Consider the following 10976-nt stretch of genomic DNA (forward strand, 5'->3'; position numbering starts at 1 on the left):
GGCCGAACCTCCAGATCGGGGGCCCAAAAAATCGTAACCTGCGGACGCCCGCTCCACGCGTCGACCTCCTTGGACGATTTCCATTAAATCCTGCGCACGCACACAATTTTTTTTATATATACACCAAAGAAGAAAATATAATTTACATGAAAGACAAAATATGTAGAAAGTCACACTTACCTAATGTTAGATAAAAGTGAGCTAGACGCGTGTATAGAATTAAACAATCACTACACTTGTATACAAAATAAACCTACTTACCGCATAGACACGGAAACACCGTGTGAAATACAAATGTTCGCTGCACCTCAAACTACAACATCGTGTCCAATTACTAGGTGCGTAACTAAGTTTCCAGATTTCACACATGGATGGCGCTAACGACACATGTAGTCGACATACATGTCTGAAGTTGTTTTTTTTTATAACTTGGACATCTGTTAACAATAACCAGTCGTAATAGCAACACATATCACAACGCAAAAATATTTTTTCTAACAACGAAGATGTCGAGTTTCATGTCAAATAAACAGCATTTGCGGGAAGCTTTGCTTTTCTGCTTTAACTTGAAAAAAAGGGCAGCTAAAGGACGTCGTTTGCTTGAGGAGGCCTACGGCGAACATGCACCATCGAAAACTACCTGTGAAGATTGGTTTAAACGCTTCAGAAGTGGCGATTTCGACACTGAGGACAAGGAGCGCTCCGGAAGACCAAAAACAATTGAGGACGCCGATCTGCAAGCGTTATTGGATGAAGATGATACGCAAACACAAGATCAACTTGCGGAGGCATTAAACATGACTCGCCAAGGTATTTCAAAACATTTACATGCCACAGGAAAAATTCAAAGGAAGGAAAATGGGTGCCGCATAAGTTGACTGAAACACAGATGGAAAATCGAACAACCACTTTCGAAATTTTGCTTTTGCGGCATGAAAGAAAGAGTTTCCTGCATCGAATTGTTACTGGCGATGAGAAATGGATATATTTCGAGAATCCCAAACGCAAAAAATCGTGGCTTTCACCTGGCGAAGCATCAATCGCACGGCTCGGCACGAGACGGCACGGCCAAATCGCTTCGGAAAGAAGACAATGCTCTGCGTTTGGTGGGACCAGAAAGGAATCGTGTACTGCTCGGCGTCCCGTCGCCACCTAGTACGCCCTCCTTCTTTCATGGTGGATCCCCCTTCGGCGCGTTGCAAAACGTGTCCAAACGCCCGGGGGCAGCCAAAATATGGCGTCGACCCCGGGGCTTATTTCTATTATTTGCACCGGATAAGGAGGGGCAACAGTGGAGGCCGGCATACATGGACAGCAGGTCTTAAAAGGATAGCAACCTTTGACTTTGAGAGACTGTCAGCTTGTACCACCAGGTACAAGTAACAATGCCTCTCTCTGTAGTCGCCGTGCGCTCGGGATAGCACTAGAGATGTCGCTTCCGAACGACATCTCTCAACGTTATCTGGAGAGGGGAGAATGTCGTGAGCGTGGAGCGTCAGATAGCTCAGTGGTCTAGAGCAGTCGCCCGGCAAGCGAAAGACCCGGGTTCGATTCCCGGTCTAGCGACTACCGCGCTCTCGATATTTTTCTCTCCTCGGAACGAAAAATGAGATGCAGGTCCCGAACGCACGGCGTCCCGTCGCCACCTAGTACGCCCTCCTTCTTTCATGGTGCTGCTTTCATGAGCTGCTGAAACCGGGCGAAACTTTCAGTGGGCATCGCTATCAACAACAACTGATCAATTTGAACCATGCATTGCTCGAAAAATGGCCAGAATGGGACACGAGACACGAACGAGTGATATTGCAGCACGACAACGCTCCATGCCATCGCACTTCCATCATCCAGGACACCATCAAAATGCTGAAATGGGATCTGCTACCGCACCCGCCGTAGTCGCCAGACCTGGCCCCTTTCGGTTATCACTTGTTCCGGTCGATGGCGCATACCTTGGCTGGGCAACACTTGGCCAATTTCGTAAAAGTGCAAAATTGGTTGGATGAATGGTTTCGGTCCAAAGACACGTCGTTTTATCGTCGCGGTATTCATGTATTGTCAGAGAGATGGCAAAAATGTGTAGCTAGCGAGGAACGATACTTTGAATAAACCATTTTTTGTATTTCTCTTGAAATTTCCCATTTTTCATTGATCAAAGAAACCCGGAAACTTAGTTGCGCACCTAGTAAATACTTACGCGCAACACATCCTATCATAATAGCTTTGGAAAATACCAATGCATGACTAATCGCAACACACAAAGAACAAATAATAGAGGTACGTTGTAAAAATCGAACGAATTACATGAACAAAATCTCAAAAATAGGTCTAATTCAAACCCACATATCTTGTACGTTTATAATAGATAGCGTCACCATATAAACACAAGAGTGCATTGAAACACGAGTAATTCAAATCTACGCGCCGAATTTCAATTTAACCCTTCCTGCAGTTAACGAGACTAGGACAATAAATATTAATAAAATATCCCATCTAAAAAATAGAAAAGTAATAAAACATCCTGGAGAATTAACAAAGTTAGGAAACGAATTATCAGAAATACAAGATAATATAAACCAGTACTATAATCCGCAAAATACACACATGATATATGTATTAGGTTGTTGCAAATGAAATGGCCATTTTTTAATTTTTAATTTAAATTTTTATTCGACACACTTTATATACATCTCGTCAATCGAAATAGTCTCCCTCCACCTCAATACACTTCCCCCAACGTGATACAAGCGCATCAATGCCTTTCACGTAGAAATTAGAAGAGCGAGATGCAAGAAATTCGTTGAACGCATTTTTCACGTCGCTTTCTGTTTGGAATACCTTTCCTCTTCAAAAGTTATCCAGATGCTTAAACAAATAGTAATCAGTTGGAGAAAGGTCAGGAGAATAAGGAGGGTGAGGGAGAACTTCGCATTTGTATTCTGTTAATGTTTTTATAGTTTTTTTTGTAATATGCGGTCTAGCATTATCATGGAGCAATAACATGCCGCGTCTATTTAATAACGCCGGCTGTTTAATACGCAGTTTTTCCATCACAATGTCAATTTCTTAGCAATATTTGTCAGCATTTATAGTTTCACCCTTTTTCAAAAACGAAAAATGTACAATACCCTTGGCAGACCACCATACAGATACCATAACTTTACGTGGATGAAGGCTCGGTCTCGGCATGTGTTTCGGAGCTTGATCAGCATCTAACCACTGGACAGAACGTTGACGATTGTCATAAAGAACCCACTTTTCATCACACGTTACTATTCGATTCAATATTCCTTCATTATTGTGTCGAGAAAGCAAAGATGAGCTGATTTCCATACGGCGAAGCTTGTCTCTCTCAGTCAATTCATGTGGTATCCATTTGTCAAGTTTTTCACTTTCCCCATAGCCTTTAGGTGTCGGGAAACAGTGGAATAGTGAACGTTGATGCTGTGTGCAATATCTCGAACTGATAAACGCGAGTCTGCTTCAACCATGTCTTTCAAAACATTGTCATCAATCACTGATGGTGCATGGCCGCGAGGCAAATTGCCGAGATTTGTATCACCAGACCAAAACTTTTCAAACCAACGTCTAATAGTTCGATCACTTACAGAACCTTCCCCAAAAGCAGTGTTTATGTTTCGCATTGCCTCGGCCGCACTATGACTAAGTTTGTATTCGTACAAGAATATTATCCGCATTTCCTTACTTTCAATGTCGAAGAGACAGCGATTTTCAACGATATAAACAATGTGATAAAAGTAAGGTGATGCGTGCGAATTTATGTGTGGGACATATACTTTTCAAATATCACGCATGCAACGACAGCTGCATGAAAAGAGCTGAACTACTCGGCCGGGAAATTTTAATTTTGAAAAACGGCCATTTCATCTGCAACAACCTAATATTATCCAGGATGTACCGTGTGGAGGTTGCATGGTTGGACTTTATACCCCTATGTGTGCGTGTGTGTGTCAGCAGAGATAAGGACCACGTTCGTCACTCCCGCAGTATTTAATGACTCCAAACCCTCTCTGCCGTGTGTGTGCGCGCGCGCGTGCGTGTGTGTAGACAAGTTTTTACTGAATTAAATGTTCAAATTGTCTTCCGTCTGCTGCTTGACAATGACCTAATCGTAGATGAAATTCATTTAAAACATTTAGTCTCATTTCTGGTGAGATAAGATTTACTTGGTGCAGTATGCGTTCTCTAAGGTCTGCCAAGTTAGCAGGTTTCGTTGCGTACATATTGTTTTTAACATATCCCCATAAAAAGTAGTCCAATGGAGAAAGGTCCGGCGATCTAGAGGGCCACTCTATTTCTCCACGTCTTCCTATCCATCGGCTTAGAAAAGTATCAGTTAAAAATTGACGCACTACTACTGCATAGTGTGGCGGTGCACCATCTTGTTGAAATCAAATATTTTGTACATTTCCGTCAAACAAATTGTCAATAGCAAGAACTATTTGATTTCGCAATATATCTAGATAAGTGTTCGCATTTAAATTTCCTTCGATATAGAAGAGCCCGATAATACCACGTTCGCAAAAACCCGCCCACACGTTCAGTTTTTGGGAATACTGTGTGTGGAGATCACGCTTCCAGTGGGGGTTCTCGTCATTCCAATAGCGGCAATTCTGACGATTTACCGTTTTATTGAATTCGAAAGAAGCTTCATCGGAAAAAATGATATTATCAAGAAAAGTGTTATCGTTATCACATCGACGCATTATTTCATCGCAAAACTCATTTCTTCTATCGAATTCACATTCCGCTAGCTCCTGAGTAAATTTTATTTTGGGAGGATGCCATTTTTCTTTCACTATAATTTTATGAATGGAAAATATATTAACTTCAATCGCCTGTGCTACTTTCCTTATCGAAGGATTAGGATTTTTTACAAATGATTGCATCACATCCAAACTTTTATCGAAATGTGTCTCTGATTTTGGTCTACCACACCGCGGGCGGTCCTTGAAAGATTCTGTTTCTTCGAATCGTCTAATAGTTTTTTAAACTGTAAACTTTGAAATTGGTTCACGATCTACATAAGTATTGTTAAACAAAGTCATTACTTGTTCGAAGGACCTAATGCGGCACCATATCCTCGCATTATCAACATTGTAATTCTTTCCCTTTCAGTCAATACCATTTTGGCGACTGCCGAAAGTAATTTCTTACTTTGCAAAAGAAATTACTTTGAATTGATACATGAAAAACGACTTGATATACGATAATTTGTTACTTGTATGACGAATACGATCTGCATCTAGTATCTAGCATCTAATCAATTTTCTTCGATAAAGAAGAGTCCGATAACCAAAAACCTGTCAACATGTTTTTTTGGGGATACTACATGTGGAAATTATGTCTGTGCTACCTTCTTTATTGAAGGATAAGAATGAGCTATTACAAATGATTTGTAAATCTAATGACAATTTACAAATAATTTATTACAATGTGTACACAACGAAACCTGCTAACTTGGCAGACCTTAGGGAACGCATACTGCACCAAGTAAATTTTATCTCACCAGAAATGAGACGAAACATTTTAAATGAATTTCATCTACGATTAGATCATTGTCAAACAGCAGACGGACAATTTGAACACTTAATTCAGTAAAATCCCGTCTACATATACACACACGCGCGCGCACGCACACACACACACACATACACACAGCAGAGAGGGTTTGGAGTCATTAAATACTGCGGAAGTGACGAACCGCGGGGTCCTTATCTCTGCTGACACATATACACATACACGCACACACACACAGGTGTGTGAAATCCGACCATGCAACCTCCATGCAATACATCCTCGATAGTACTAATGCTGACGGCACCGTAAATCCTAAAGCTTATAACTCAGACAATTCTCAACAAAAATAGGTCATCAAGTAGTGCTTTGAAAACGTCTCGCTGTCATATTTAACACTGTGTGTAAAAAATAGGGTATTCTATTTAAAAAAATCATGTGATCTCACCTTGACCCCTCTACTCAAGGTCAAACGGATATGATCATTCAATAGAACTTTAAAAACCCTATAACTTTGGTTGGAAATATTTTTCTCAGAAACGTTTCGTTTTCGAGATATTTGACCGTTTCTAAACTTCTCTAACACCCTGTATACAGGGTGTCCCACTTAACCTGACAAATCGTAATATCTGGAAAACTACATGTCGGATCAAAAAAAGTGGGTAATGAAATTTGTTCGTCTCGAAGGGAGATATCCAATGATATCAAACTCGACCTCCCACCCCACTCCCGGGGGTGGGGGTGGGGGGTAACTTTGAAATCTTAAATGGGAACCCCAATTTTTTATTGCAGATTCGGATTCTACGCCACAAAATACGTGGGTTTCGTTCGAAACTTTTTTTTGAATCGTGATAGATGGCGCTGTAATCGCAAAAAATTAAATTTTCTGCAATTCTCCAGAAATGATCATTGGATTGAAAAATAAAAAAATACCTGTTCAATATTTTTAAAAATATTTTTAAAAAACATAATAACAGTTATTCCCCCATCCCCTTAGGGTAGAGTGGGTGGTAACTTACAAATCTCAAATGAGAACTCACATTTTTCATTGCAGAATTAGATTTTACGTGAAGTTTTCATGGAAACAATTTTTTTCATTCGTGATAGATAGCGTTGAATTTTTCTGAGAAACTACTTTTAGCGTTACCCAAGAACAACGACGAGGACGTAGTAGCTTTCTGTTCCCTTCGGGGTGCTTGTTTTAGGTGAGTCCCTTCGCCTCTCACCATCGGGGGACTCACCTAAAACAAGCACCCTGAAGGGAACAGAAAGCTACTACGTCCTCGTCGTTGTTCTTGGGTAACGCTAAAAGTAGTTTCTCAGAAAAATTCAACGCTATCTATCACGAATGAAAAAAATTGTTTCCATGAAAACTTCACGTAAAATCTAATTCTGCAATGAAAAATGTGAGTTCTCATTTGAGATTTGTACGTTACCACCCACCCTACCCTAAGGGGATGGGGGGAATAACTGTTATTATGTTTTTTAAAAATATTTTTAAAAATATTGAACAGGTATTTTTACTTTTCAATCCAATGATCATTTCTGGAGAATTGCAGAAAATTTAATTTTTTGCGATTACAGCGCCATCTATCACGATTCAAAAAAAAGTTTCGAACGAAACCCACGTATTTTGTGGCGTAGAATCCGAATCTGCAATAAAAAATTGGGGTTCCCATTTAAAATTTCAAAGTTATCCCCCACCCCCACCCCCGGGAGTGGGGTGGGAGGTCGAGTTTGATATCGTTGGATGTCCCCCTTCGAGACAAACAAATTTCATTACCCACTTTTTTGATCCGACATGTAGTTTTCCAGATATTACGATTTGTCAGGTTAAATGGGACACCCTGTTTACCAGATCATAAAATCAGGTTAGTGCATGTAAATCGACTTCCGTGAGAGGAAGCTTTAAATCTTCTTTAGAGACTTATGGCGAATGATCTCATGGAATGATATATGATCCTTAACATTGCAAGCAATATGTGTACATAAAATGCTTCTGGACTTTTTTATGATGTACTTTTACTAATTTTTATGGAATATATATATACACATATATACTTAAAAATACTTACGTAAAATTACAAACAAAAGTACAATAATGTTACTTGTTTCTTTTTCTACTTCACATAAGATATAAAACATACGTCTTCTATGAAAGATTGTTATTTTTGTCAACAATTATTTTTTTATAATTATATCCATTTTTAATCATCTTTGCGTCTTACAATGTTATTATTTCCTTTATCGTAATTTAATAACTTCTTAAAAATACATCTCTCTGTATTCTACGTTAAACAAATATGCTTCTTCCAGTGTCGCCTTAACTTAATTGTTCCGAATTGGGAAATCATATTTGCGGTTTCACATGCTCATTAAAATCTTCCAGAGGATTCTCGCGGAGAGTGTTCTGGAAGCCGGTAACATCGAGTCACCGCTCGGGCAAATCGCCCATGTTTACAAGCGAATTATTAGCTCGATCTTTGACTTGCCGGTTGGTATTGTCTCGGCGCGTTACACTGTATCATTGTCTCGATGACAATAACACTCTTGCCATTAGAGGAAACGTGTGAGAGTCTAATATCTCGTGATTAACGGCAAAACAATGTATTTACCGCCTAGATCTTTGTGTCAGTCAAATAACGATTTGTTCAAATCTGCCAATCGGCTCAAGCCGCATCAGATGTATGAAATTATACATATCACGGTCGATATCGTGGCGACAGAGTTCAGATTTCAGATTCAATTCTCAAGGATCCGTTCTACTACCGTAGAGCCTCGAAAACGCGTCGTTCCGGCGCATGATATCTTTCCGCTGTCTCTTTATTAACTTGCGAATTCATTATCCGCGCTCTGTAAGCCGTTGTACCGGGTCATCAACGAAATAAATCGCATCTGAACCGGGGACTCAAGCAAGTCATTAACCAGAGAACCGATCGGTCTTCTCTTTTGGCTGACTCCCGTCGGCTCGATCCACACTCACTCTCGCGCCCAAGTTCTGGGTGATCTCGGCATTTAAGGGTTAGCAACTATCACTCAACCCGCAACATGTCGTCTTAACTTATGCTGCACCAAGATTGGTCACATCTTCAGTACTACACGCAGACAGTTTTGCTCTCGCTCCATGTCAAAGCAGCATCAGAGCAAAATCAATACATGTATGCCAAATTCGTTATAAGTCTCTAAAGAAGATCTATTAGGAGCGCAAAAAAGTTCTGAGTCTTTTTTTGCAAAATTCAAAATTTATTTAAAAACAAACAAAACTATATTAATCAACGAAATATTCCCCGTTTGCATCGATGACCTTTTGCCATCTTTCGGGCAGCTTGCGAATTCCCTGATGGTAGAAGCTCACCGGCTTCGAGGCGATAAAGTCATCAATGCATTTTCGTATCTCTTCAAGTGTCACAAAATGTATATCAGCCAAGAAATACTGCAGAAACCGGAATAGGTAGTAATCGGAAGGCGCCATGTCTGGGCTATACGCCGCGTGCGGGAGAAGTTCCCAGCCTAACGCAAAGATATGGTCCTGAGTCATTTTCGCAACATGTGGTCGGGCATTGTCATGAAGCAGTATCACTTTACGACGTCCTTTGCCAGTAAATGGCCTCTTTTCTTCAAACGCATCGCTCAAATTGCTCAATTGTTGCTGATAGCGATCTGCCTGTTTTACCCGGCTGTAACAACTCGTAATACAATACACCTTTCCAATCCCATCATATGCAAAGCAAAACCTTCTTGGCGTGGATATTGGTCTTTGGCGTCGATGTCGAAGGTTGACCATGGTCAACCCATAATTTTTTACGCTTCGGATTATCATAAAGGATCCACTTTTCATCACCTGTAATGATTTGGTGCAGAAAATCCTTTTTCCGGAACCTTGAAAGCAAAGTGAGTGCCGTGTCACGCCGTCGATTTTTGTTGTCTTCGGACAGTGCATGCGGAACCCATCTGTCTTCCTTTTGAACTTTTCCCATTGCATGTAAACGTGTGGAAATGGCTTGTCGCGTAACGCCAAGTTGCTCTGCAAGCTCCTTTTCAGTTTGTGCAGAGTTTATATCCAACAATGCTTGCAGTTCGTCTGTTTCAATCTTTTGAGGGCGTCCAGCACGCGGTTCATCTTCAAGACTGAAATCTCCTTGGCGAAATTTTTGATACCACCTTTTACACGTAGCATAACTTACAGCGTTCTCTCCATGCAACACAGATCATTTCAGTGGCTTCAGCAGCATTTTTCTTCAGATGAAACGCGAAGTGGATGGAAAAACAAATATGCTCTTTTGTTATTGCCATCGTAAACACTGCTGATTTTAAGGTTGTGTGCATCAAATGTCAAATCGCACGATGTTTCGAAAGACCAAATGTCACTGCTTTAAAACCGCAAGAGGGCAGGAAAATTAATGCAATTTAAATTGTGGTTTCAGTAGTATGAAATCTAGGGCTCAGAACTTTTTTGCGTTCCTAATAGAACTTCCTGTTTCTGAAGTAATCAAGAAGGACATATTTCAAGGACATTTCTGTTGGCTAAGACTATCTAAAATAAGTGGTCACCAGACGTTGTCAAAGACACCCGAAATGTCGAAGAATAATACAATAACATATCTCTGCTCGAAAGGAGGAACAATTGGCCGCAGCTTCATTATCGCATCCTCCATTGATTTACCGGGAGTGAACCCGAACTGTCGATCGGAGATCCGTCTCAGCGCTAATGATATCTCGGTGAGTTGCTTCGTCGAAAACTTCTCGAAGAGTTTTCCTATGACGAAGAGAAGACAAATGAGCGATATGATTTCGACACCTTTATGTCCTCATTCTTCAGGAAGATTTAGAACGAATCAACCTTCCAGAACAAGGGAAACACGCCCCATTAAAGGCATATCCGTTGAAATATTTTTTCGACCTAGCCGGTGATTATCCTGATAGCTATCTTCAGCATTGAGACTTCGATGAAGTTCAGTCTTTGTTATTTTGGAGCAATCTAATGGTCGCAGCAATTTTTGCTCTCATGAAGGTGAAAACATCTACGATATTAGGCGTATTCGTATTCCTTAATTTCATGCTGTTCGAATACCAGGTGTGTCGGTAATTCCTTTCCGGTTTTTTTGCTAAAGAAAACATGTTATTTACAATGGATAGTTAAAATATATTTATTCAAAGTATTGGCCATTTGATTCTATACATTTTGCCCATCTCTCAGACAATTTATGGATGCCATTCCAAAAGAACTGTTTCTCCTTTGAGCTAAACCATTCATCGAGCCATTTTTTAACTTCTTCGAAATCGGCGAAGTACTGCTCTGCAAGCGCGTACCCCATCGATGCGAAAAGGTGGTAGTCGGATGGAGCCAGGTCTGGAGAGTACGGCGGGTGCGATAAAACTTCCCATCCAAGTGATTTCAACACTTCTTTGACTGGTTTTGCTGTATGAGACGGCGCATTGTT

General features: G+C 40.5%; 1 non-coding gene across 1 annotated transcript; it reads left to right on the plus strand.

The window, feature by feature from the left end:
* The first annotated feature begins 1493 nt into the window (after positions 1-1493).
* Positions 1494-1566, plus strand: TRNAA-GGC (transfer RNA alanine (anticodon GGC)). The gene has a single exon. It is a non-coding gene; the product is annotated as a tRNA-Ala (tRNA).
* The last annotated feature ends 9410 nt before the right edge of the window (positions 1567-10976 follow it).

The sequence above is a fragment of the Harpegnathos saltator genome, unplaced genomic scaffold (genome assembly GCF_003227715.2).
Source record: "Harpegnathos saltator strain DR-91 unplaced genomic scaffold, Hsal_v8.6 scaffold25, whole genome shotgun sequence".
Classification (NCBI taxonomy): Eukaryota; Metazoa; Arthropoda; class Insecta; order Hymenoptera; family Formicidae; genus Harpegnathos; species Harpegnathos saltator.